Below are 22,919 nucleotides of genomic sequence, written 5' to 3' on the forward strand. Positions count from 1 at the left end.
TTTCTTCATTGGCATCAATAATGTGGAGTGACTACATGATGAAAAGGACATGACAAAGGAAGCCCTGGCTCTCAGCAGAAAAGAAAGAAGCACGTGGTTATGGTTGTTTTCAAGTTGGAGTACAAACTTACAAGACCATTTTTGAAAATGCAATTAAAACGGATAATTGCCTGCTACAGAAAATAGAACCCACGGCATGAACTACCTTGAGAAGCCCCAGTGGCCTAATGGATAAGGCACTGGCCTCCTAAGCTAGGGATTGTGGGTTCAAGTCCCATCTGGGGTGTTTGCTTATCTCTGAAACAGCGCATGGTCTGTCTAATCTTTCTACCAGTTTGAATTTGATCTTGCAAAATTCTCCAAAAAAGAAAGATTGCTACTTTTAATTGAAAGAAGTGTGACCATGCTAAATAATAAAATACGATATTACAAATACAGCATATAAAATATAGCAACAGAGCGTGTGTTCATCCCAGCCAATGCACATGTGCACTTCCTGAAGCAACAGGATGTTTCAGTTTAAAAATGCCCATTGGCCAGTGTGATAAATGTCTCAATTGATTCTTCATAAAGATTGTGATCTGGTAAAAAATGTATTTTCAAACTGTGGAAAAAGCAACAACACAAATCCTGTTTTATCAAATAGTTACATTTCGGAGCAAATTTTTCATTTTAAATTTCTGATTGTTTTTTTTTCATATATGCAATGCTGCAGCCCAGCAGCTGCTCCAGTGGCGCAATCGGTCAGCGCGCGGTACTTATAAAGCAGTAACTGATGAGCTATGCCGAGGTTGTGAGTTCAAGCCTCACCTGGAGCAGACTTTTCTTGTCTTCCTTTGTTATTTTGAACAAATGCGTTAGCCAAAGTTTCTCGAGTTCCATCATGATCTACTTGCACGATTGAGAAGGAAGTTTCCGAGAGATATTTACTTTTTATGGTTTCTTGTTTAATTTGCTGTATATTACAAAAGTCTCACCAGTTTTACCATGATCTAGTACCATATTGTAAAGGGAAATGTAAAAGATAAATTGTTTTTTTAAGGCTTCTGGGAGCCAAATATTATTTTCTTCATTGGCATCAATAATGTGGAGTGACTACATGATGAAAAGGACATGACAAAGGAAGCCCTGGCTCTCAGCAGAAAAGAAAGAAGCACGTGGTTATGGTTGTTTTCAAGTTGGAGTACAAACTTACAAGACCATTTTTGAAAATGCAATTAAAACGGATAATTGCCTGCTACAGAAAATAGAACCCACGGCATGAACTACCTTGAGAAGCCCCAGTGGCCTAATGGATAAGGCACTGGCCTCCTAAGCCAGGGATTGTGGATTCAAGTCCCATCTGGGGTGTTTGCTTATCTCTGAAACAGCGCATTGTCTGTCTAATCTTTCTACCAGTTTGAATTTGATCTTGCAAAATTCTCCAAAAAAGAAAGATTGCTACTTTTAATTGAAAGAAGTGTGACCATGCTAAATAATAAAATACGATATTACAAATACAGCATATAAAATATAGCAACAGAGCGTGTGTTCATCCCAGCCAATGCACATGTGCACTTCCTGAAGCAACAGGATGTTTCAGTTTAAAAATGCCCATTGGCCAGTGTGATAAATGTCTCAATTGATTCTTCATAAAGATTGTGATCTGGTAAAAAATGTATTTTCAAACTGTGGAAAAAGCAACAACACAAATCCTGTTTTATCAAATAGTTACATTTCGGAGCAAATTTTTCATTTTAAATTTCTGATTGTTTTTTTTTCATATATGCAATGCTGCAGCCCAGCAGCTGCTCCAGTGGCGCAATCGGTCAGCGCGCGGTACTTATAAAGCAGTAACTGATGAGCTATGCCGAGGTTGTGAGTTCAAGCCTCACCTGGAGCAGACTTTTCTTGTCTTCCTTTGTTATTTTGAACAAATGCGTTAGCCAAAGTTTCTCGAGTTCCATCATGATCTACTTGCACGATTGAGAAGGAAGTTTCCGAGAGATATTTACTTTTTATGGTTTCTTGTTTAATTTGCTGTATATTACAAAAGTCTCACCAGTTTTACCATGATCTAGTACCATATTGTAAAGGGAAATGTAAAAGATAAATTGTTTTTTTAAGGCTTCTGGGAGCCAAATATTATTTTCTTCATTGGCATCAATAATGTGGAGTGACTACATGATGAAAAGGACATGACAAAGGAAGCCCTGGCTCTCAGCAGAAAAGAAAGAAGCACGTGGTTATGGTTGTTTTCAAGTTGGAGTACAAACTTACAAGACCATTTTTGAAAATGCAATTAAAACGGATAATTGCCTGCTACAGAAAATAGAACCCACGGCATGAACTACCTTGAGAAGCCCCAGTGGCCTAATGGATAAGGCACTGGCCTCCTAAGCCAGGGATTGTGGATTCAAGTCCCATCTGGGGTGTTTGCTTATCTCTGAAACAGCGCATGGTCTGTCTAATCTTTCTACCAGTTTGAATTTGATCTTGCAAAATTCTCCAAAAAAGAAAGATTGCTACTTTTAATTGAAAGAAGTGTGACCATGCTAAATAATAAAATACGATATTACAAATACAGCATATAAAATATAGCAACAGAGCGTGTGTTCATCCCAGCCAATGCACATGTGCACTTCCTGAAGCAACAGGATGTTTCAGTTTAAAAATGCCCATTGGCCAGTGTGATAAATGTCTCAATTGATTCTTCATAAAGATTGTGATCTGGTAAAAAATGTATTTTCAAACTGTGGAAAAAGCAACAACACAAATCCTGTTTTATCAAATAGTTACATTTCGGAGCAAATTTTTCATTTTAAATTTCTGATTGTTTTTTTTTCATATATGCAATGCTGCAGCCCAGCAGCTGCTCCAGTGGCGCAATCGGTCAGCGCGCGGTACTTATAAAGCAGTAACTGATGAGCTATGCCGAGGTTGTGAGTTCAAGCCTCACCTGGAGCAGACTTTTCTTGTCTTCCTTTGTTATTTTGAACAAATGCGTTAGCCAAAGTTTCTCGAGTTCCATCATGATCTACTTGCACGATTGAGAAGGAAGTTTCCGAGAGATATTTACTTTTTATGGTTTCTTGTTTAATTTGCTGTATATTACAAAAGTCTCACCAGTTTTACCATGATCTAGTACCATATTGTAAAGGGAAATGTAAAAGATAAATTGTTTTTTTAAGGCTTCTGGGAGCCAAATATTATTTTCTTCATTGGCATCAATAATGTGGAGTGACTACATGATGAAAAGGACATGACAAAGGAAGCCCTGGCTCTCAGCAGAAAAGAAAGAAGCACGTGGTTATGGTTGTTTTCAAGTTGGAGTACAAACTTACAAGACCATTTTTGAAAATGCAATTAAAACGGATAATTGCCTGCTACAGAAAATAGAACCCACGGCATGAACTACCTTGAGAAGCCCCAGTGGCCTAATGGATAAGGCACTGGCCTCCTAAGCTAGGGATTGTGGGTTCAAGTCCCATCTGGGGTGTTTGCTTATCTCTGAAACAGCGCATGGTCTGTCTAATCTTTCTACCAGTTTGAATTTGATCTTGCAAAATTCTCCAAAAAAGAAAGATTGCTACTTTTAATTGAAAGAAGTGTGACCATGCTAAATAATAAAATACGATATTACAAATACAGCATATAAAATATAGCAACAGAGCGTGTGTTCATCCCAGCCAATGCACATGTGCACTTCCTGAAGCAACAGGATGTTTCAGTTTAAAAATGCCCATTGGCCAGTGTGATAAATGTCTCAATTGATTCTTCATAAAGATTGTGATCTGGTAAAAAATGTATTTTCAAACTGTGGAAAAAGCAACAACACAAATCCTGTTTTATCAAATAGTTACATTTCGGAGCAAATTTTTCATTTTAAATTTCTGATTGTTTTTTTTTCATATATGCAATGCTGCAGCCCAGCAGCTGCTCCAGTGGCGCAATCGGTCAGCGCGCGGTACTTATAAAGCAGTAACTGATGAGCTATGCCGAGGTTGTGAGTTCAAGCCTCACCTGGAGCAGACTTTTCTTGTCTTCCTTTGTTATTTTGAACAAATGCGTTAGCCAAAGTTTCTCGAGTTCCATCATGATCTACTTGCACGATTGAGAAGGAAGTTTCCGAGAGATATTTACTTTTTATGGTTTCTTGTTTAATTTGCTGTATATTACAAAAGTCTCACCAGTTTTACCATGATCTAGTACCATATTGTAAAGGGAAATGTAAAAGATAAATTGTTTTTTTAAGGCTTCTGGGAGCCAAATATTATTTTCTTCATTGGCATCAATAATGTGGAGTGACTACATGATGAAAAGGACATGACAAAGGAAGCCCTGGCTCTCAGCAGAAAAGAAAGAAGCACGTGGTTATGGTTGTTTTCAAGTTGGAGTACAAACTTACAAGACCATTTTTGAAAATGCAATTAAAACGGATAATTGCCTGCTACAGAAAATAGAACCCACGGCATGAACTACCTTGAGAAGCCCCAGTGGCCTAATGGATAAGGCACTGGCCTCCTAAGCCAGGGATTGTGGATTCAAGTCCCATCTGGGGTGTTTGCTTATCTCTGAAACAGCGCATGGTCTGTCTAATCTTTCTACCAGTTTGAATTTGATCTTGCAAAATTCTCCAAAAAAGAAAGATTGCTACTTTTAATTGAAAGAAGTGTGACCATGCTAAATAATAAAATACGATATTACAAATACAGCATATAAAATATAGCAACAGAGCGTGTGTTCATCCCAGCCAATGCACATGTGCACTTCCTGAAGCAACAGGATGTTTCAGTTTAAAAATGCCCATTGGCCAGTGTGATAAATGTCTCAATTGATTCTTCATAAAGATTGTGATCTGGTAAAAAATGTATTTTCAAACTGTGGAAAAAGCAACAACACAAATCCTGTTTTATCAAATAGTTACATTTCGGAGCAAATTTTTCATTTTAAATTTCTGATTGTTTTTTTTTCATATATGCAATGCTGCAGCCCAGCAGCTGCTCCAGTGGCGCAATCGGTCAGCGCGCGGTACTTATAAAGCAGTAACTGATGAGCTATGCCGAGGTTGTGAGTTCAAGCCTCACCTGGAGCAGACTTTTCTTGTCTTCCTTTGTTATTTTGAACAAATGCGTTAGCCAAAGTTTCTCGAGTTCCATCATGATCTACTTGCACGATTGAGAAGGAAGTTTCCGAGAGATATTTACTTTTTATGGTTTCTTGTTTAATTTGCTGTATATTACAAAAGTCTCACCAGTTTTACCATGATCTAGTACCATATTGTAAAGGGAAATGTAAAAGATAAATTGTTTTTTTAAGGCTTCTGGGAGCCAAATATTATTTTCTTCATTGGCATCATTAATGTGGAGTGACTACGTGATGAAAAGGACATGACAAAGGAAGCCCTGGCTCTCAGCAGAAAAGAAAGAAGCACGTGGTTATGGTTGTTTTCAAGTTGGAGTACAAACTTACAAGACCATTTTTGAAAATGCAATTAAAACGGATAATAGCCTGCTACAGAAAATAGAACCCACGGCATGAACTACCTTGAGAAGCCCCAGTGGCCTAATGGATAAGGCACTGGCCTCCTAAGCCAGGGATTGTGGGTTCAAGTCCCATCTGGGGTGTTTGCTTATCTCTGAAACAGCGCATGGTCTGTCTAATCTTTCTACCAGTTTGAATTTGATCTTGCAAAATTCTCCAAAAAAGAAAGATTGCTACTTTTAATTGAAAGAAGTGTGACCATGCTAAATAATAAAATACGATATTACAAATACAGCATATAAAATATAGCAACAGAGCGTGTGTTCATCCCAGCCAATGCACATGTGCACTTCCTGAAGCAACAGGATGTTTCAGTTTAAAAATGCCCATTGGCCAGTGTGATAAATGTCTCAATTGATTCTTCATAAAGATTGTGATCTGGTAAAAAATGTATTTTCAAACTGTGGAAAAAGCAACAACACAAATCCTGTTTTATCAAATAGTTACATTTCGGAGCAAATTTTTCATTTTAAATTTCTGATTGTTTTTTTTTCATATATGCAATGCTGCAGCTCAGCAGCTGCTCCAGTGGCGCAATCGGTCAGCGCGCGGTACTTTTAAAGCAGTAACTGATGAGCTATGCCGAGGTTGTGAGTTCAAGCCTCACCTGGAGCAGACTTTTCTTGTCTTCCTTTGTTATTTTGAACAAATGCGTTAGCCAAAGTTTCTCGAGTTCCATCATGATCTACTTGCACGATTGAGAAGGAAGTTTCCGAGAGATATTTACTTTTTATGGTTTCTTGTTTAATTTGCTGTATATTACAAAAGTCTCACCAGTTTTACCATGATCTAGTACCATATTGTAAAGGGAAATGTAAAAGATAAATTGTTTTTTTAAGGCTTCTGGGAGCCAAATATTATTTTCTTCATTGGCATCAATAATGTGGAGTGACTACATGATGAAAAGGACATGACAAAGGAAGCCCTGGCTCTCAGCAGAAAAGAAAGAAGCACGTGGTTATGGTTGTTTTCAAGTTGGAGTACAAACTTACAAGACCATTTTTGAAAATGCAATTAAAACGGATAATTGCCTGCTACAGAAAATAGAACCCACGGCATGAACTACCTTGAGAAGCCCCAGTGGCCTAATGGATAAGGTACTGGCCTCCTAAGCCAGGGATTGTGGGTTCAAGTCCCATCTGGGGTGTTTGCTTATCTCTGAAACAGCGCATGGTCTGTCTAATCTTTCTACCAGTTTGAATTTGATCTTGCAAAATTCTCCAAAAAAGAAAGATTGCGACTTTTAATTGAAAGAAGTGTGACCATGCTAAATAATAAAATACGATATTACAAATACAGCATATAAAATATAGCAACAGAGCGTGTGTTCATCCCAGCCAATGCACATGTGCACTTCCTGAAGCAACAGGATGTTTCAGTTTAAAAATGCCCATTGGCCAGTGTGATAAATGTCTCAATTGATTCTTCATAAAGATTGTGATCTGGTAAAAAATGTATTTTCAAACTGTGGAAAAAGCAACAACACAAATCCTGTTTTATCAAATAGTTACATTTCGGAGCAAATTTTTCATTTTAAATTTCTGATTGTTTTTTTTTCATATATGCAATGCTGCAGCCCAGCAGCTGCTCCAGTGGCGCAATCGGTCAGCGTGCGGTACTTATAAAGCAGTAACTGATGAGCTATGCCGAGGTTGTGAGTTCAAGCCTCACCTGGAGCAGACTTTTCTTGTCTTCCTTTGTTATTTTGAACAAATGCGTTAGCCAAAGTTTCTCGAGTTCCATCATGATCTACTTGCACGATTGAGAAGGAAGTTTCCGAGAGATATTTACTTTTTATGGTTTCTTGTTTAATTTGCTGTATATTACAAAAGTCTCACCAGTTTTACCATGATCTAGTACCATATTGTAAAGGGAAATGTAAAAGATAAATTGTTTTTTTAAGGCTTCTGGGAGCCAAATATTATTTCCTTCATTGGCATCAATAATGTGGAGTGACTACATGATGAAAAGGACATGACAAAGGAAGCCCTGGCTCTCAGCAGAAAAGAAAGAAGCACGTGGTTATGGTTGTTTTCAAGTTGGAGTACAAACTTACAAGACCATTTTTGAAAATGCAATTAAAACGGATAATTGCCTGCTACAGAAAATAGAACCCACGGCATGGACTACCTTGAGAAGCCCCAGTGTCCTAATGGATAAGGCACTGGCCTCCTAAGCCAGGGATTGTGGGTTCAAGTCCCATCTGGGGTGTTTGCTTATCTCTGAAACAGCGCATGGTCTGTCTAATCTTTCTACCAGTTTGAATTTGATCTTGCAAAATTCTCCAAAAAAGAAAGATTGCTACTTTTAATTGAAAGAAGTGTGACCATGCTAAATAATAAAATACGATATTACAAATACAGCATATAAAATATAGCAACAGAGCGTGTGTTCATCCCAGCCAATGCACATGTGCACTTCCTGAAGCAACAGGATGTTTCAGTTTAAAAATGCCCATTGGCCAGTGTGATAAATGTCTCAATTGATTCTTCATAACGATTGTGATCTGGTAAAAAATGTATTTTCAAACTGTGGAAAAAGCAACAACACAAATCCTGTTTTATCAAATAGTTACATTTCGGAGCAAATTTTTCATTTTAAATTTCTGATTGTTTTTTTTTCATATATGCAATGCTGCAGCCCAGCAGCTGCTCCAGTGGCGCAATCGGTCAGCGCGCGGTACTTATAAAGCAGTAACTGATGAGCTATGCCGAGGTTGTGAGTTCAAGCCTCACCTGGAGCAGACTTTTCTTGTCTTCCTTTGTTATTTTGAACAAATGCGTTAGCCAAAGTTTCTCGAGTTCCATCATGATCTACTTGCACGATTGAGAAGGAAGTTTCCGAGAGATATTTACTTTTTATGGTTTCTTGTTTAATTTGCTGTATATTACAAAAGTCTCACCAGTTTTACCATGATCTAGTACCATATTGTAAAGGGAAATGTAAAAGATAAATTGTTTTTTTAAGGCTTCTGGGAGCCAAATATTATTTTCTTCATTGGCATCAATAATGTGGAGTGACTACATGATGAAAAGGACATGACAAAGGAAGCCCTGGCTCTCAGCAGAAAAGAAAGAAGCACGTGGTTATGGTTGTTTTCAAGTTGGAGTACAAACTTACAAGACCATTTTTGAAAATGCAATTAAAACGGATAATTGCCTGCTACAGAAAATAGAACCCACGGCATGAACTACCTTGAGAAGCCCCAGTGGCCTAATGGATAAGGCACTGGCCTCCTAAGCCAGGGATTGTGGGTTCAAGTCCCATCTGGGGTGTTTGCTTATCTCTGAAACAGCGCATGGTCTGTCTAATCTTTCTATCAGTTTGAATTTGATCTTGCAAAATTCTCCAAAAAAGAAAGATTGCGACTTTTAATTGAAAGAAGTGTGACCATGCTAAATAATAAAATACGATATTACAAATACAGCATATAAAATATAGCAACAGAGCGTGTGTTCATCCCAGCCAATGCACATGTGCACTTCCTGAAGCAACAGGATGTTTCAGTTTAAAAATGCCCATTGGCCAGTGTGATAAATGTCTCAATTGATTCTTCATAAAGATTGTGATCTGGTAAAAAATGTATTTTCAAACTGTGGAAAAAGCAACAACACAAATCCTGTTTTATCAAATAGTTACATTTCGGAGCAAATTTTTCATTTTAAATTTCTGATTGTTTTTTTTTCATATATGCAATGCTGCAGCCCAGCAGCTGCTCCAGTGGCGCAATCGGTCAGCGCGCGGTACTTATAAAGCAGTAACTGATGAGCTATGCCGAGGTTGTGAGTTCAAGCCTCACCTGGAGCAGACTTTTCTTGTCTTCCTTTGTTATTTTGAACAAATGCATTAGCCAAAGTTTCTCGAGTTCCATCATGATCTACTTGCACGATTGAGAAGGAAGTTTCCGAGAGATATTTACTTTTTATGGTTTCTTGTTTAATTTGCTGTATATTACAAAAGTCTCACCAGTTTTACCATGATCTAGTACCATATTGTAAAGGGAAATGTAAAAGATAAATTGTTTTTTTAAGGCTTCTGGGAGCCAAATATTATTTTCTTCATTGGCATCAATAATGTGGAGTGACTACATGATGAAAAGGACATGACAAAGGAAGCCCTGGCTCTCAGCAGAAAAGAAAGAAGCACGTGGTTATGGTTGTTTTCAAGTTGGAGTACAAACTTACAAGACCATTTTTGAAAATGCAATTAAAACAGATAATTGCCTGCTACAGAAAATAGAACCCACGGCATGAACTACCTTGAGAAGCCCCAGTGGCCTAATGGATAAGGCACTGGCCTCCTAAGCCAAGGATTGTGGGTTCAAGTCCCATCTGGGGTGTTTGCTTATCTCTGAAACAGCGCATGGTCTGTCTAATCTTTCTACCAGTTTGAATTTGATCTTGCAAAATTCTCCAAAAAAGAAAGATTGCTACTTTTAATTGAAAGAAGTGTGACCATGCTAAATAATAAAATACGATATTACAAATACAGCATATAAAATATAGCAACAGAGCGTGTGTTCATCCCAGCCAATGCACATGTGCACTTCCTGAAGCAACAGGATGTTTCAGTTTAAAAATGCCCATTGGCCAGTGTGATAAATGTCTCAATTGATTCTTCATAAAGATTGTGATCTGGTAAAAAATGTATTTTCAAACTGTGGAAAAAGCAACAACACAAATCCTGTTTTATCAAATAGTTACATTTCGGAGCAAATTTTTCATTTTAAATTTCTGATTGTTTTTTTTTCATATATGCAATGCTGCAGCCCAGCAGCTGCTCCAGTGGCGCAATCGGTCAGCGCGCGGTACTTATAAAGCAGTAACTGATGAGCTATGCTGAGGTTGTGAGTTCAAGCCTCACCTGGAGCAGACTTTTCTTGTCTTCCTTTGTTATTTTGAACAAATGCGTTAGCCAAAGTTTCTCGAGTTCCATCATGATCTACTTGCACGATTGAGAAGGAAGTTTCCGAGAGATATTTACTTTTTATGGTTTCTTGTTTAATTTGCTGTATATTACAAAAGTCTCACCAGTTTTACCATGATCTAGTACCATATTGTAAAGGGAAATGTAAAAGATAAATTGTTTTTTTAAGGCTTCTGGGAGCCAAATATTATTTCCTTCATTGGCATCAATAATGTGGAGTGACTACATGATGAAAAGGACATGACAAAGGAAGCCCTGGCTCTCAGCAGAAAAGAAAGAAGCACGTGGTTATGGTTGTTTTCAAGTTGGAGTACAAACTTACAAGACCATTTTTGAAAATGCAATTAAAACGGATAATTGCCTGCTACAGAAAATAGAACCCACGGCATGAACTACTTTGAGAAGCCCCAGTGGCCTAATGGATAAGGCACTGGCCTCCTAAGCCAGGGATTGTGGGTTCAAGTCCCATCTGGGGTGTTTGCTTATCTCTGAAACAGCGCATGGTCTGTCTAATCTTTCTACCAGTTTGAATTTGATCTTGCAAAATTCTCCAAAAAAGAAAGATTGCTACTTTTAATTGAAAGAAGTGTGACCATGCTAAATAATAAAATACGATATTACAAATACAGCATATAAAATATAGCAACAGAGCGTGTGTTCATCCCAGCCAATGCACATGTGCACTTCCTGAAACAACAGGATGTTTCAGTTTAAAAATGCCCATTGGCCAGTGTGATAAATGTCTCAATTGATTCTTCATAAAGATTGTGATCTGGTAAAAAATGTATTTTCAAACTGTGGAAAAAGCAACAACACAAATCCTGTTTTATCAAATAGTTACATTTCGGAGCAAATTTTTCATTTTAAATTTCTGATTGTTTTTTTTTCATATATGCAATGCTGCAGCCCAGCAGCTGCTCCAGTGGCGCAATCGGTCAGCGCGCGGTACTTATAAAGCAGTAACTGATGAGCTATGCCGAGGTTGTGAGTTCAAGCCTCACCTGGAGCAGACTTTTCTTGTCTTCCTTTGTTATTTTGAACAAATGCGTTAGCCAAAGTTTCTCGAGTTCCATCATGATCTACTTGCACGATTGAGAAGGAAGTTTCCGAGAGATATTTACTTTTTATGGTTTCTTGTTTAATTTGCTGTATATTACAAAAGTCTCACCAGTTTTACCATGATCTAGTACCATATTGTAAAGGGAAATGTAAAAGATAAATTGTTTTTTTAAGGCTTCTGGGAGCCAAATATTATTTCCTTCATTGGCATCAATAATGTGGAGTGACTACATGATGAAAAGGACATGACAAAGGAAGCCTTGGCTCTCAGCAGAAAAGAAAGAAGCACGTGGTTATGGTTGTTTTCAAGTTGGAGTACAAACTTACAAGACCATTTTTGAAAATGCAATTAAAACGGATAATTGCCTGCTACAGAAAAAAGAACCCACGGCATGAACTACCTTGAGAAGCCCCAGTGGCCTAATGGATAAGGCACTGGCCTCCTAAGCCAGGGATTGTGGGTTCAAGTCCCATCTGGGGTGTTTGCTTATCTCTGAAACAGCGCATGGTCTGTCTAATCTTTCTACCAGTTTGAATTTGATCTTGCAAAATTCTCCAAAAAAGAAAGATTGCGACTTTTAATTGAAAGAAGTGTGACCATGCTAAATAATAAAATACGATATTACAAATACAGCATATAAAATATAGCAACAGAGCGTGTGTTCATCCCAGCCAATGCACATGTGCACTTCCTGAAGCAACAGGATGTTTCAGTTTAAAAATGCCCATTGGCCAGTGTGATAAATGTCTCAATTGATTCTTCATAAAGATTGTGATCTGGTAAAAAATGTATTTTCAAACTGTGGAAAAAGCAACAACACAAATCCTGTTTTATCAAATAGTTACATTTCGGAGCAAATTTTTCATTTTAAATTTCTGATTGTTTTTTTTTCATATATGCAATGCTGCAGCCCAGCAGCTGCTCCAGTGGCGCAATCGGTCAGCGCGCGGTACTTATAAAGCAGTAACTGATGAGCTATGCCGAGGTTGTGAGATCAAGCCTCACCTGGAGCAGACTTTTCTTGTCTTCCTTTGTTATTTTGAACAAATGCGTTAGCCAAAGTTTCTCGAGTTCCATCATGATCTACTTGCACGATTGAGAAGGAAGTTTCCGAGAGATATTTACTTTTTATGGTTTCTTGTTTAATTTGCTGTATATTACAAAAGTCTCACCAGTTTTACCATGATCTAGTACCATATTGTAAAGGGAAATGTAAAAGATAAATTGTTTTTTTAAGGCTTCTGGGAGCCAAATATTATTTCCTTCATTGGCATCAATAATGTGGAGTGACTACATGATGAAAAGGACATGACAAAGGAAGCCCTGGCTCTCAGCAGAAAAGAAAGAAGCACGTGGTTATGGTTGTTTTCAAGTTGGAGTACAAACTTACAAGACCATTTTTGAAAATGCAATTAAAACGGATAATTGCCTGCTACAGAAAATAGAACCCACGGCATGAACTACCTTGAGAAGCCCCAGTGGCCTAATGGATAAGGCACTGGCCTCCTAAGCCAGGGATTGTGGGTTCAAGTCCCATCTGGGGTGTTTGCTTATCTCTGAAACAGCGCATGGTCTGTCTAATCTTTCTACCAGTTTGAATTTGATCTTGCAAAATTCTCCAAAAAAGAAAGATTGCTACTTTTAATTGAAAGAAGTGTGACCATGCTAAATAATAAAATACGATATTACAAATACAGCATATAAAATATAGCAACAGAGCGTGTGTTCATCCCAGCCAATGCACATGTGCACTTCCTGAAGCAACAGGATGTTTCAGTTTAAATATGCCCATTGGCCAGTGTGATAAATGTCTCAATTGATTCTTCATAAAGATTGTGATCTGGTAAAAAATGTATTTTCAAACTGTGGAAAAAGCAACAACACAAATCCTGTTTTATCAAATAGTTACATTTCGGAGCAAATTTTTCATTTTAAATTTCTGATTGTTTTTTTTTCATATATGCAATGCTGCAGCCCAGCAGCTGCTCCAGTGGCGCAATCGGTCAGCGCGCGGTACTTATAAAGCAGTAACTGATGAGCTATGCCGAGGTTGTGAGTTCAAGCCTCACCTGGAGCAGACTTTTCTTGTCTTCCTTTGTTATTTTGAACAAATGCGTTAGCCAAAGTTTCTCGAGTTCCATCATGATCTACTTGCACGATTGAGAAGGAAGTTTCCGAGAGATATTTACTTTTTATGGTTTCTTGTTTAATTTGCTGTATATTACAAAAGTCTCACCAGTTTTACCATGATCTAGTACCATATTGTAAAGGGAAATGTAAAAGATAAATTGTTTTTTTAAGGCTTCTGGGAGCCAAATATTATTTCCTTCATTGGCATCAATAATGTGGAGTGACTACATGATGAAAAGGACATGACAAAGGAAGCCTTGGCTCTCAGCAGAAAAGAAAGAAGCACGTGGTTATGGTTGTTTTCAAGTTGGAGTACAAACTTACAAGACCATTTTTGAAAATGCAATTAAAACGGATAATTGCCTGCTACAGAAAATAGAACCCACGGCATGAACTACCTTGAGAAGCCCCAGTGGCCTAATGGATAAGGCACTGGCCTCCTAAGCCAGGGATTGTGGGTTCAAGTCCCATCTGGGGTGTTTGCTTATCTCTGAAACAGCGCATGGTCTGTCTAATCTTTCTACCAGTTTGAATTTGATCTTGCAAAATTCTCCAAAAAAGAAAGATTGCTACTTTTAATTGAAAGAAGTGTGACCATGCTAAATAATAAAATACGATATTACAAATACAGCATATAAAATATAGCAACAGAGCGTGTGTTCATCCCAGCCAATGCACATGTGCACTTCCTGAAGCAACAGGATGTTTCAGTTTAAAAATGCCCATTGGCCAGTGTGATAAATGTCTCAATTGATTCTTCATAAAGATTGTGATCTGGTAAAAAATGTATTTTCAAACTGTGGAAAAAGCAACAACACAAATCCTGTTTTATCAAATAGTTACATTTCGGAGCAAATTTTTCATTTTAAATTTCTGATTGTTTTTTTTTCATATATGCAATGCTGCAGCCCAGCAGCTGCTCCAGTGGCGCAATCGGTCAGCGCGCGGTACTTATAAAGCAGTAACTGATGAGCTATGCCGAGGTTGTGAGTTCAAGCCTCACCTGGAGCAGACTTTTCTTGTCTTCCTTTGTTATTTTGAACAAATGCGTTAGCCAAAGTTTCTCGAGTTCCATCATGATCTACTTGCACGATTGAGAAGGAAGTTTCCGAGAGATATTTACTTTTTATGGTTTCTTGTTTAATTTGCTGTATATTACAAAAGTCTCACCAGTTTTACCATGATCTAGTACCATATTGTAAAGGGAAATGTAAAAGATAAATTGTTTTTTTAAGGCTTCTGGGAGCCAAATATTATTTCCTTCATTGGCATCAATAATGTGGAGTGACTACATGATGAAAAGGACATGACAAAGGAAGCCCTGGCTCTCAGCAGAAAAGAAAGAAGCACGTGGTTATGGTTGTTTTCAAGTTGGAGTACAAACTTACAAGACCATTTTTGAAAATGCAATTAAAACGGATAATTGCCTGCTACAGAAAAAAGAACCCACGGCATGAACTACCTTGAGAAGCCCCAGTGGCCTAATGGATAAGGCACTGGCCTCCTAAGCCAGGGATTGTGGGTTCAAGTCCCATCTGGGGTGTTTGCTTATCTCTGAAACAGCGCATGGTCTGTCTAATCTTTCTACCAGTTTGAATTTGATCTTGCAAAATTCTCCAAAAAAGAAAGATTGCGACTTTTAATTGAAAGAAGTGTGACCATGCTAAATAATAAAATACGATATTACAAATACAGCATATAAAATATAGCAACAGAGCGTGTGTTCATCCCAGCCAATGCACATGTGCACTTCCTGAAGCAACAGGATGTTTCAGTTTAAAAATGCCCATTGGCCAGTGTGATAAATGTCTCAATTGATTCTTCATAAAGATTGTGATCTGGTAAAAAATGTATTTTCAAACTGTGGAAAAAGCAACAACACAAATCCTGTTTTATCAAATAGTTACATTTCGGAGCAAATTTTTCATTTTAAATTTCTGATTGTTTTTTTTTCATATATGCAATGCTGCAGCCCAGCAGCTGCTCCAGTGGCGCAATCGGTCAGCGCGCGGTACTTATAAAGCAGTAACTGATGAGCTATGCCGAGGTTGTGAGTTCAAGCCTCACCTGGAGCAGACTTTTCTTGTCTTCCTTTGTTATTTTGAACAAATGCGTTAGCCAAAGTTTCTCGAGTTCCATCATGATCTACTTGCACGATTGAGAAGGAAGTTTCCGAGAGATATTTACTTTTTATGGTTTCTTGTTTAATTTGCTGTATATTACAAAAGTCTCACCAGTTTTACCATGATCTAGTACCATATTGTAAAGGGAAATGTAAAAGATAAATTGTTTTTTTAAGGCTTCTGGGAGCCAAATATTATTTCCTTCATTGGCATCAATAATGTGGAGTGACTACATGATGAAAAGGACATGACAAAGGAAGCCCTGGCTCTCAGCAGAAAAGAAAGAAGCACGTGGTTATGGTTGTTTTCAAGTTGGAGTACAAACTTACAAGACCATTTTTGAAAATGCAATTAAAACGGATAATTGCCTGCTACAGAAAATAGAACCCACGGCATGAACTACCTTGAGAAGCCCCAGTGGCCTAATGGATAAGGCACTGGCCTCCTAAGCCAGGGATTGTGGGTTCAAGTCCCATCTGGGGTGTTTGCTTATCTCTGAAACAGCGCATGGTCTGTCTAATCTTTCTACCAGTTTGAATTTGATCTTGCAAAATTCTCCAAAAAAGAAAGATTGCTACTTTTAATTGAAAGAAGTGTGACCATGCTAAATAATAAAATACGATATTACAAATACAGCATATAAAATATAGCAACAGAGCGTGTGTTCATCCCAGCCAATGCACATGTGCACTTCCTGAAGCAACAGGATGTTTCAGTTTAAATATGCCCATTGGCCAGTGTGATAAATGTCTCAATTGATTCTTCATAAAGATTGTGATCTGGTAAAAAATGTATTTTCAAACTGTGGAAAAAGCAACAACACAAATCCTGTTTTATCAAATAGTTACATTTCGGAGCAAATTTTTCATTTTAAATTTCTGATTGTTTTTTTTTCATATATGCAATGCTGCAGCCCAGCAGCTGCTCCAGTGGCGCAATCGGTCAGCGCGCGGTACTTATAAAGCAGTAACTGATGAGCTATGCTGAGGTTGTGAGTTCAAGCCTCACCTGGAGCAGACTTTTCTTGTCTTCCTTTGTTATTTTGAACAAATGCGTTAGCCAAAGTTTCTCGAGTTCCATCATGATCTACTTGCACGATTGAGAAGGAAGTTTCCGAGAGATATTTACTTTTTATGGTTTCTTGTTTAATTTGCTGTATATTACAAAAGTCTCACCAGTTTTACCATGATCTAGTACCATATTGTAAAGGGAAATGTAAAAGATAAATTGTTTTTTTAAGGCTTCTGGGAGCCAAATATTATTTCCTTCATTGGCATCAATAATGTGGAGTGACTACATGATGAAAAGGACATGACAAAGGAAGCCCTGGCTCTCAGCAGAAAAGAAAGAAGCACGTGGTTATGGTTGTTTTCAAGTTGGAGTACAAACTTACAAGACCATTTTTGAAAATGCAATTAAAACGGATAATTGCCTGCTACAGAAAATAGAACCCACGGCATGAACAACCTTGAGAAGCCCCAGTGGCCTAATGGATAAGGCACTGGCCTCCTAAGCCAGGGATTGTGGGTTCAAGTCCCATCTGGGGTGTTTGCTTATCTCTGAAACAGCGCATGGTCTGTCTAATCTTTCTACCAGTTTGAATTTGATCTTGCAAAATTCTCCAAAAAAGAAAGATTGCTACTTTTAATTGAAAGAAGTGTGACCATGCTAAATAATAAAATACGATATTACAAATACAGCATATAAAATATAGCAACAGAGCGTGTGTTCATCCCAGCCAATGCACATGTGCACTTCCTGAAGCAACAGGATGTTTCAGTTTAAAAATGCCCATTGGCCAGTGTGATAAATGTCTCAATTGATTCTTCATAAAGATTGTGATCTGGTAAAAAATGTATTTTCAAACTGTGGAAAAAGCAACAACACAAATCCTGTTTTATCAAATAGTTACATTTCGGAGCAAATTTTTCATTTTAAATTTCTGATTGTTTTTTTTTCATATATGCAATGCTGCAGCCCAGCAGCTGCTCCAGTGGCGCAATCGGTCAGCGCGCGGTACTTATAAAGCAGTAACTGATGAGCTATGCCGAGGTTGTGAGTTCAAGCCTCACCTGGAGCAGACTTTTCTTGTCTTCCTTTGTTATTTTGAACAAATGCGTTAGCCAAAGTTTCTCGAGTTCCATCATGATCTACTTGCACGATTGAGAAGGAAGTTTCCGAGAGATATTTACTTTTTATGGTTTCTTGTTTAATTTGCTGTATATTACAAAAGTCTCACCAGTTTTACCATGATCTAGTACCATATTGTAAAGGGAAATGTAAAAGATAAATTGTTTTTTTAAGGCTTCTGGGAGCCAAATATTATTTCCTTCATTGGCATCAATAATGTGGAGTGACTACATGATGAAAAGGACATGACAAAGGAAGCCCTGGCTCTCAGCAGAAAAGAAAGAAGCACGTGGTTATGGTTGTTTTCAAGTTGGAGTACAAACTTACAAGACCATTTTTGAAAATGCAATTAAAACGGATAATTGCCTGCTACAGAAAATAGAACCCACGGCATGAACTACCTTGAGAAGCCCCAGTGGCCTAATGGATAAGGCACTGGCCTCCTAAGCCAGGGATTGTGGGTTCAAGTCCCATCTGGGGTGTTTGCTTATCTCTGAAACAGCGCATGGTCTGTCTAATCTTTCTACCAGTTTGAATTTGATCTTGCAAAATTCTCCAAAAAAGAAAGATTGCTACTTTTAATTGAAAGAAGTGTGACCATGCTAAATAATAAAATACGATATTACAAATACAGCATATAAAATATAGCAACAGAGCGTGTGTTCATCCCAGCCAATGCACATGTGCACTTCCTGAAGCAACAGGATGTTTCAGTTTAAAAATGCCCATTGGCCAGTGTGATAAATGTCTCAATTGATTCTTCATAAAGATTGTGATCTGGTAAAAAATGTATTTTCAAACTGTGGAAAAAGCAACAACACAAATCCTGTTTTATCAAATAGTTACATTTCGGAGCAAATTTTTCATTTTAAATTTCTGATTGTTTTTTTTTCATATATGCAATGCTGCAGCCCAGCAGCTGCTCCAGTGGCGCAATCGGTCAGCGCGCGGTACTTATAAAGCAGTAACTGATGAGCTATGCCAAGGTTGTGAGTTCAAGCCTCACCTGGAGCAGACTTTTCTTGTCTTCCTTTGTTATTTTGAACAAATGCGTTAGCCAAAGTTTCTCGAGTTCCATCATGATCTACTTGCACGATTGAGAAGGAAGTTTCCGAGAGATATTTACTTTTTATGGTTTCTTGTTTAATTTGCTGTATATTACAAAAGTCTCACCAGTTTTACCATGATCTAGTACCATATTGTAAAGGGAAATGTAAAAGATAAATTGTTTTTTTAAGGCTTCTGGGAGCCAAATATTATTTCCTTCATTGGCATCAATAATGTGGAGTGACTACATGATGAAAAGGACATGACAAAGGAAGCCCTGGCTCTCAGCAGAAAAGAAAGAAGCACGTGGTTATGGTTGTTTTCAAGTTGGAGTACAAACTTACAAGACCATTTTTGAAAATGCAATTAAAACGGATAATTGCCTGCTACAGAAAATAGAACCCACGGCATGAACTACCTTGAGAAGCCCCAGTGGCCTAATGGATAAGGCACTGGCCTCCTAAGCCAGGGATTGTGGGTTCAAGTCCCATCTGGGGTGTTTGCTTATCTCTGAAACAGCGCATGGTCTGTCTAATCTTTCTACCAGTTTGAATTTGATCTTGCAAAAGTCTCCAAAAAAGAAAGATTGCTACTTTTAATTGAAAGAAGTGTGACCATGCTAAATAATAAAATACGATATTACAAATACAGCATATAAAATATAGCAACAGAGCGTGTGTTCATCCCAGCCAATGCACATGTGCACTTCCTGAAGCAACAGGATGTTTCAGTTTAAAAATGCCCATTGGCCAGTGTGATAAATGTCTCAATTGATTCTTCATAAAGATTGTGATCTGGTAAAAAATGTATTTTCAAACTGTGGAAAAAGCAACAACACAAATCCTGTTTTATCAAATAGTTACATTTCGGAGCAAATTTTTCATTTTAAATTTCTGATTGTTTTTTTTTCATATATGCAATGCTGCAGCTCAGCAGCTGCTCCAGTGGCGCAATCGGTCAGCGCGCAGTACTTATAAAGCAGTAACTGATGAGCTATGCCGAGGTTGTGAGTTCAAGCCTCACCTGGAGCAGACTTTTCTTGTCTTCCTTTGTTATTTTGAACAAATGCGTTAGCCAAAGTTTCTCGAGTTCCATCATGATCTACTTGCACGATTGAGAAGGAAGTTTCCGAGAGATATTTACTTTTTATGGTTTCTTGTTTAATTTGCTGTATATTACAAAAGTCTCACCAGTTTTACCATGATCTAGTACCATATTGTAAAGGGAAATGCAAAAGATAAATTGTTTTTTTAAGGCTTCTGGGAGCCAAATATTATTTCCTTCATTGGCATCAATAATGTGGAGTGACTACATGATGAAAAGGACATGACAAAGGAAGCCCTGGCTCTCAGCAGAAAAGAAAGAAGCACGTGGTTATGGTTGTTTTCAAGTTGGAGTACAAACTTACAAGACCATTTTTGAAAATGCAATTAAAACGGATAATTGCCTGCTACAGAAAATAGAACCCACGGCATGAACTACCTTGAGAAGCCCCAGTGGCCTAATGGATAAGGCACTGGCCTCCTAAGCCAGGGATTGTGGGTTCAAGTCCCATCTGGGGTGTTTGCTTATCTCTGAAACAGCGCATGGTCTGTCTAATCTTTCTACCAGTTTGAATTTGATCTTGCAAAATTCTCCAAAAAAGAAAGATTGCTACTTTTAATTGAAAGAAGTGTGACCATGCTAAATAATAAAATACGATATTACAAATACAGCATATAAAATATAGCAACAGAGCGTGTGTTCATCCCAGCCAATGCACATGTGCACTTCCTGAAGCAACAGGATGTTTCAGTTTAAATATGCCCATTGGCCAGTGTGATAAATGTCTCAATTGATTCTTCATAAAGATTGTGATCTGGTAAAAAATGTATTTTCAAACTGTGGAAAAAGCAACAACACAAATCCTGTTTTATCAAATAGTTACATTTCGGAGCAAATTTTTCATTTTAAATTTCTGATTGTTTTTTTTTCATATATGCAATGCTGCAGCCCAGCAGCTGCTCCAGTGGCGCAATCGGTCAGCGCGCGGTACTTATAAAGCAGTAACTGATGAGCTATGCTGAGGTTGTGAGTTCAAGCCTCACCTGGAGCAGACTTTTCTTGTCTTCCTTTGTTATTTTGAACAAATGCGTTAGCCAAAGTTTCTCGAGTTCCATCATGATCTACTTGCACGATTGAGAAGGAAGTTTCCGAGAGATATTTACTTTTTATGGTTTCTTGTTTAATTTGCTGTATATTACAAAAGTCTCACCAGTTTTACCATGATCTAGTACCATATTGTAAAGGGAAATGTAAAAGATAAATTGTTTTTTTAAGGCTTCTGGGAGCCAAATATTATTTCCTTCATTGGCATCAATAATGTGGAGTGACTACATGATGAAAAGGACATGACAAAGGAAGCCCTGGCTCTCAGCAGAAAAGAAAGAAGCACGTGGTTATGGTTGTTTTCAAGTTGGAGTACAAACTTACAAGACCATTTTTGAAAATGCAATTAAAACGGATAATTGCCTGCTACAGAAAATAGAACCCACGGCATGAACTACCTTGAGAAGCCCCAGTGGCCTAATGGATAAGGCACTGGCCTCCTAAGCCAGGGATTGTGGGTTCAAGTCCCATCTGGGGTGTTTGCTTATCTCTGAAACAGCGCATGGTCTGTCTAATCTTTCTACCAGTTTGAATTTGATCTTGCAAAATTCTCCAAAAAAGAAAGATTGCTACTTTTAATTGAAAGAAGTGTGACCATGCTAAATAATAAAATACGATATTACAAATACAGCATATAAAATATAGCAACAGAGCGTGTGTTCATCCCAGCCAATGCACATGTGCACTTCCTGAAGCAACAGGATGTTTCAGTTTAAAAATGCCCATTGGCCAGTGTGATAAATGTCTCAATTGATTCTTCATAAAGATTGTGATCTGGTAAAAAATGTATTTTCAAACTGTGGAAAAAGCAACAACACAAATCCTGTTTTATCAAATAGTTACATTTCGGAGCAAATTTTTCATTTTAAATTTCTGATTGTTTTTTTTTCATATATGCAATGCTGCAGCCCAGCAGCTGCTCCAGTGGCGCAATCGGTCAGCGCGCGGTACTTATAAAGCAGTAACTGATGAGCTATGCCGAGGTTGTGAGTTCAAGCCTCACCTGGAGCAGACTTTTCTTGTCTTCCTTTGTTATTTTGAACAAATGCGTTAGCCAAAGTTTCTCGAGTTCCATCATGATCTACTTGCACGATTGAGAAGGAAGTTTCCGAGAGATATTTACTTTTTATGGTTTCTTGTTTAATTTGCTGTATATTACAAAAGTCTCACCAGTTTTACCATGATCTAGTACCATATTGTAAAGGGAAATGTAAAAGATAAATTGTTTTTTTAAGGCTTCTGGGAGCCAAATATTATTTCCTTCATTGGCATCAATAATGTGGAGTGACTACATGATGAAAAGGACATGACAAAGGAAGCCCTGGCTCTCAGCAGAAAAGAAAGAAGCACGTGGTTATGGTTGTTTTCAAGTTGGAGTACAAACTTACAAGACCATTTTTGAAAATGCAATTAAAACGGATAATTGCCTGCTACAGAAAATAGAACCCACGGCATGAACTACCTTGAGAAGCCCCAGTGGCCTAATGGATAAGGCACTGGCCTCCTAAGCCAAGGATTGTGGGTTCAAGTCCCATCTGGGGTGTTTGCTTATCTCTGAAACAGCGCATGGTCTGTCTAATCTTTCTACCAGTTTGAATTTGATCTTGCAAAATTCTCCAAAAAAGAAAGATTGCTACTTTTAATTGAAAGAAGTGTGACCATGCTAAATAATAAAATACGATATTACAAATACAGCATATAAAATATAGCAACAGAGCGTGTGTTCATCCCAGCCAATGCACATGTGCACTTCCTGAAGCAACAGGATGTTTCAGTTTAAAAATGCCCATTGGCCAGTGTGATAAATGTCTCAATTGATTCTTCATAAAGAT

General features: G+C 37.9%; 43 non-coding genes across 43 annotated transcripts; all 43 read left to right on the forward strand.

Moving 5' to 3' along the window:
- The first annotated feature begins 213 nt into the window (after positions 1-213).
- On the forward strand, positions 214-286 carry TRNAR-CCU (transfer RNA arginine (anticodon CCU)). The gene has a single exon. It is a non-coding gene; the product is annotated as a tRNA-Arg (tRNA).
- A 439-nt stretch (positions 287-725) lies between these two features.
- Positions 726-818, forward strand: TRNAI-UAU (transfer RNA isoleucine (anticodon UAU)). The gene is given in 2 exon segments: positions 726-763; positions 783-818. It is a non-coding gene; the product is annotated as a tRNA-Ile (tRNA).
- A 459-nt stretch (positions 819-1,277) lies between these two features.
- Positions 1,278-1,350, forward strand: TRNAR-CCU (transfer RNA arginine (anticodon CCU)). Its single transcript has one exon. It is a non-coding gene; the product is annotated as a tRNA-Arg (tRNA).
- Positions 1,351-1,789: 439 nt separating this feature from the next.
- TRNAI-UAU (transfer RNA isoleucine (anticodon UAU)) lies at positions 1,790-1,882 on the forward strand. Its single transcript is given in 2 exon segments — positions 1,790-1,827; positions 1,847-1,882. It is a non-coding gene; the product is annotated as a tRNA-Ile (tRNA).
- Positions 1,883-2,341: 459 nt separating this feature from the next.
- Positions 2,342-2,414, forward strand: TRNAR-CCU (transfer RNA arginine (anticodon CCU)). The gene has a single exon. It is a non-coding gene; the product is annotated as a tRNA-Arg (tRNA).
- A 439-nt stretch (positions 2,415-2,853) lies between these two features.
- Positions 2,854-2,946, forward strand: TRNAI-UAU (transfer RNA isoleucine (anticodon UAU)). Its single transcript is given in 2 exon segments — positions 2,854-2,891; positions 2,911-2,946. It is a non-coding gene; the product is annotated as a tRNA-Ile (tRNA).
- A 459-nt stretch (positions 2,947-3,405) lies between these two features.
- On the forward strand, positions 3,406-3,478 carry TRNAR-CCU (transfer RNA arginine (anticodon CCU)). The gene has a single exon. It is a non-coding gene; the product is annotated as a tRNA-Arg (tRNA).
- A 439-nt stretch (positions 3,479-3,917) lies between these two features.
- On the forward strand, positions 3,918-4,010 carry TRNAI-UAU (transfer RNA isoleucine (anticodon UAU)). Its single transcript is given in 2 exon segments — positions 3,918-3,955; positions 3,975-4,010. It is a non-coding gene; the product is annotated as a tRNA-Ile (tRNA).
- Positions 4,011-4,469: 459 nt separating this feature from the next.
- Positions 4,470-4,542, forward strand: TRNAR-CCU (transfer RNA arginine (anticodon CCU)). Its single transcript has one exon. It is a non-coding gene; the product is annotated as a tRNA-Arg (tRNA).
- Positions 4,543-4,981: 439 nt separating this feature from the next.
- Positions 4,982-5,074, forward strand: TRNAI-UAU (transfer RNA isoleucine (anticodon UAU)). The gene is given in 2 exon segments: positions 4,982-5,019; positions 5,039-5,074. It is a non-coding gene; the product is annotated as a tRNA-Ile (tRNA).
- A 459-nt stretch (positions 5,075-5,533) lies between these two features.
- On the forward strand, positions 5,534-5,606 carry TRNAR-CCU (transfer RNA arginine (anticodon CCU)). Its single transcript has one exon. It is a non-coding gene; the product is annotated as a tRNA-Arg (tRNA).
- A 439-nt stretch (positions 5,607-6,045) lies between these two features.
- On the forward strand, positions 6,046-6,138 carry TRNAK-UUU (transfer RNA lysine (anticodon UUU)). The gene is given in 2 exon segments: positions 6,046-6,083; positions 6,103-6,138. It is a non-coding gene; the product is annotated as a tRNA-Lys (tRNA).
- A 459-nt stretch (positions 6,139-6,597) lies between these two features.
- Positions 6,598-6,670, forward strand: TRNAR-CCU (transfer RNA arginine (anticodon CCU)). The gene has a single exon. It is a non-coding gene; the product is annotated as a tRNA-Arg (tRNA).
- Positions 6,671-7,109: 439 nt separating this feature from the next.
- TRNAI-UAU (transfer RNA isoleucine (anticodon UAU)) lies at positions 7,110-7,202 on the forward strand. The gene is given in 2 exon segments: positions 7,110-7,147; positions 7,167-7,202. It is a non-coding gene; the product is annotated as a tRNA-Ile (tRNA).
- A 459-nt stretch (positions 7,203-7,661) lies between these two features.
- On the forward strand, positions 7,662-7,734 carry TRNAR-CCU (transfer RNA arginine (anticodon CCU)). Its single transcript has one exon. It is a non-coding gene; the product is annotated as a tRNA-Arg (tRNA).
- A 439-nt stretch (positions 7,735-8,173) lies between these two features.
- Positions 8,174-8,266, forward strand: TRNAI-UAU (transfer RNA isoleucine (anticodon UAU)). Its single transcript is given in 2 exon segments — positions 8,174-8,211; positions 8,231-8,266. It is a non-coding gene; the product is annotated as a tRNA-Ile (tRNA).
- A 459-nt stretch (positions 8,267-8,725) lies between these two features.
- On the forward strand, positions 8,726-8,798 carry TRNAR-CCU (transfer RNA arginine (anticodon CCU)). The gene has a single exon. It is a non-coding gene; the product is annotated as a tRNA-Arg (tRNA).
- A 439-nt stretch (positions 8,799-9,237) lies between these two features.
- On the forward strand, positions 9,238-9,330 carry TRNAI-UAU (transfer RNA isoleucine (anticodon UAU)). Its single transcript is given in 2 exon segments — positions 9,238-9,275; positions 9,295-9,330. It is a non-coding gene; the product is annotated as a tRNA-Ile (tRNA).
- A 459-nt stretch (positions 9,331-9,789) lies between these two features.
- TRNAR-CCU (transfer RNA arginine (anticodon CCU)) lies at positions 9,790-9,862 on the forward strand. The gene has a single exon. It is a non-coding gene; the product is annotated as a tRNA-Arg (tRNA).
- Positions 9,863-10,301: 439 nt separating this feature from the next.
- TRNAI-UAU (transfer RNA isoleucine (anticodon UAU)) lies at positions 10,302-10,394 on the forward strand. The gene is given in 2 exon segments: positions 10,302-10,339; positions 10,359-10,394. It is a non-coding gene; the product is annotated as a tRNA-Ile (tRNA).
- Positions 10,395-10,853: 459 nt separating this feature from the next.
- TRNAR-CCU (transfer RNA arginine (anticodon CCU)) lies at positions 10,854-10,926 on the forward strand. Its single transcript has one exon. It is a non-coding gene; the product is annotated as a tRNA-Arg (tRNA).
- A 439-nt stretch (positions 10,927-11,365) lies between these two features.
- Positions 11,366-11,458, forward strand: TRNAI-UAU (transfer RNA isoleucine (anticodon UAU)). Its single transcript is given in 2 exon segments — positions 11,366-11,403; positions 11,423-11,458. It is a non-coding gene; the product is annotated as a tRNA-Ile (tRNA).
- A 459-nt stretch (positions 11,459-11,917) lies between these two features.
- Positions 11,918-11,990, forward strand: TRNAR-CCU (transfer RNA arginine (anticodon CCU)). The gene has a single exon. It is a non-coding gene; the product is annotated as a tRNA-Arg (tRNA).
- A 439-nt stretch (positions 11,991-12,429) lies between these two features.
- On the forward strand, positions 12,430-12,522 carry TRNAI-UAU (transfer RNA isoleucine (anticodon UAU)). Its single transcript is given in 2 exon segments — positions 12,430-12,467; positions 12,487-12,522. It is a non-coding gene; the product is annotated as a tRNA-Ile (tRNA).
- A 459-nt stretch (positions 12,523-12,981) lies between these two features.
- On the forward strand, positions 12,982-13,054 carry TRNAR-CCU (transfer RNA arginine (anticodon CCU)). The gene has a single exon. It is a non-coding gene; the product is annotated as a tRNA-Arg (tRNA).
- A 439-nt stretch (positions 13,055-13,493) lies between these two features.
- Positions 13,494-13,586, forward strand: TRNAI-UAU (transfer RNA isoleucine (anticodon UAU)). Its single transcript is given in 2 exon segments — positions 13,494-13,531; positions 13,551-13,586. It is a non-coding gene; the product is annotated as a tRNA-Ile (tRNA).
- A 459-nt stretch (positions 13,587-14,045) lies between these two features.
- Positions 14,046-14,118, forward strand: TRNAR-CCU (transfer RNA arginine (anticodon CCU)). The gene has a single exon. It is a non-coding gene; the product is annotated as a tRNA-Arg (tRNA).
- A 439-nt stretch (positions 14,119-14,557) lies between these two features.
- Positions 14,558-14,650, forward strand: TRNAI-UAU (transfer RNA isoleucine (anticodon UAU)). Its single transcript is given in 2 exon segments — positions 14,558-14,595; positions 14,615-14,650. It is a non-coding gene; the product is annotated as a tRNA-Ile (tRNA).
- A 459-nt stretch (positions 14,651-15,109) lies between these two features.
- Positions 15,110-15,182, forward strand: TRNAR-CCU (transfer RNA arginine (anticodon CCU)). Its single transcript has one exon. It is a non-coding gene; the product is annotated as a tRNA-Arg (tRNA).
- Positions 15,183-15,621: 439 nt separating this feature from the next.
- On the forward strand, positions 15,622-15,714 carry TRNAI-UAU (transfer RNA isoleucine (anticodon UAU)). The gene is given in 2 exon segments: positions 15,622-15,659; positions 15,679-15,714. It is a non-coding gene; the product is annotated as a tRNA-Ile (tRNA).
- A 459-nt stretch (positions 15,715-16,173) lies between these two features.
- TRNAR-CCU (transfer RNA arginine (anticodon CCU)) lies at positions 16,174-16,246 on the forward strand. The gene has a single exon. It is a non-coding gene; the product is annotated as a tRNA-Arg (tRNA).
- A 439-nt stretch (positions 16,247-16,685) lies between these two features.
- Positions 16,686-16,778, forward strand: TRNAI-UAU (transfer RNA isoleucine (anticodon UAU)). The gene is given in 2 exon segments: positions 16,686-16,723; positions 16,743-16,778. It is a non-coding gene; the product is annotated as a tRNA-Ile (tRNA).
- A 459-nt stretch (positions 16,779-17,237) lies between these two features.
- TRNAR-CCU (transfer RNA arginine (anticodon CCU)) lies at positions 17,238-17,310 on the forward strand. Its single transcript has one exon. It is a non-coding gene; the product is annotated as a tRNA-Arg (tRNA).
- A 439-nt stretch (positions 17,311-17,749) lies between these two features.
- On the forward strand, positions 17,750-17,842 carry TRNAI-UAU (transfer RNA isoleucine (anticodon UAU)). Its single transcript is given in 2 exon segments — positions 17,750-17,787; positions 17,807-17,842. It is a non-coding gene; the product is annotated as a tRNA-Ile (tRNA).
- Positions 17,843-18,301: 459 nt separating this feature from the next.
- Positions 18,302-18,374, forward strand: TRNAR-CCU (transfer RNA arginine (anticodon CCU)). The gene has a single exon. It is a non-coding gene; the product is annotated as a tRNA-Arg (tRNA).
- Positions 18,375-18,813: 439 nt separating this feature from the next.
- Positions 18,814-18,906, forward strand: TRNAI-UAU (transfer RNA isoleucine (anticodon UAU)). The gene is given in 2 exon segments: positions 18,814-18,851; positions 18,871-18,906. It is a non-coding gene; the product is annotated as a tRNA-Ile (tRNA).
- Positions 18,907-19,365: 459 nt separating this feature from the next.
- Positions 19,366-19,438, forward strand: TRNAR-CCU (transfer RNA arginine (anticodon CCU)). Its single transcript has one exon. It is a non-coding gene; the product is annotated as a tRNA-Arg (tRNA).
- A 439-nt stretch (positions 19,439-19,877) lies between these two features.
- TRNAI-UAU (transfer RNA isoleucine (anticodon UAU)) lies at positions 19,878-19,970 on the forward strand. The gene is given in 2 exon segments: positions 19,878-19,915; positions 19,935-19,970. It is a non-coding gene; the product is annotated as a tRNA-Ile (tRNA).
- Positions 19,971-20,429: 459 nt separating this feature from the next.
- TRNAR-CCU (transfer RNA arginine (anticodon CCU)) lies at positions 20,430-20,502 on the forward strand. Its single transcript has one exon. It is a non-coding gene; the product is annotated as a tRNA-Arg (tRNA).
- Positions 20,503-20,941: 439 nt separating this feature from the next.
- Positions 20,942-21,034, forward strand: TRNAI-UAU (transfer RNA isoleucine (anticodon UAU)). Its single transcript is given in 2 exon segments — positions 20,942-20,979; positions 20,999-21,034. It is a non-coding gene; the product is annotated as a tRNA-Ile (tRNA).
- Positions 21,035-21,493: 459 nt separating this feature from the next.
- Positions 21,494-21,566, forward strand: TRNAR-CCU (transfer RNA arginine (anticodon CCU)). Its single transcript has one exon. It is a non-coding gene; the product is annotated as a tRNA-Arg (tRNA).
- A 439-nt stretch (positions 21,567-22,005) lies between these two features.
- Positions 22,006-22,098, forward strand: TRNAI-UAU (transfer RNA isoleucine (anticodon UAU)). The gene is given in 2 exon segments: positions 22,006-22,043; positions 22,063-22,098. It is a non-coding gene; the product is annotated as a tRNA-Ile (tRNA).
- Positions 22,099-22,557: 459 nt separating this feature from the next.
- TRNAR-CCU (transfer RNA arginine (anticodon CCU)) lies at positions 22,558-22,630 on the forward strand. Its single transcript has one exon. It is a non-coding gene; the product is annotated as a tRNA-Arg (tRNA).
- Positions 22,631-22,919: the final 289 nt, after the last annotated feature.

Source organism: Anomaloglossus baeobatrachus, chromosome 4, assembly GCF_048569485.1.
Source record: "Anomaloglossus baeobatrachus isolate aAnoBae1 chromosome 4, aAnoBae1.hap1, whole genome shotgun sequence".
In the NCBI taxonomy this organism is placed as follows: domain Eukaryota; kingdom Metazoa; phylum Chordata; class Amphibia; order Anura; family Aromobatidae; genus Anomaloglossus; species Anomaloglossus baeobatrachus.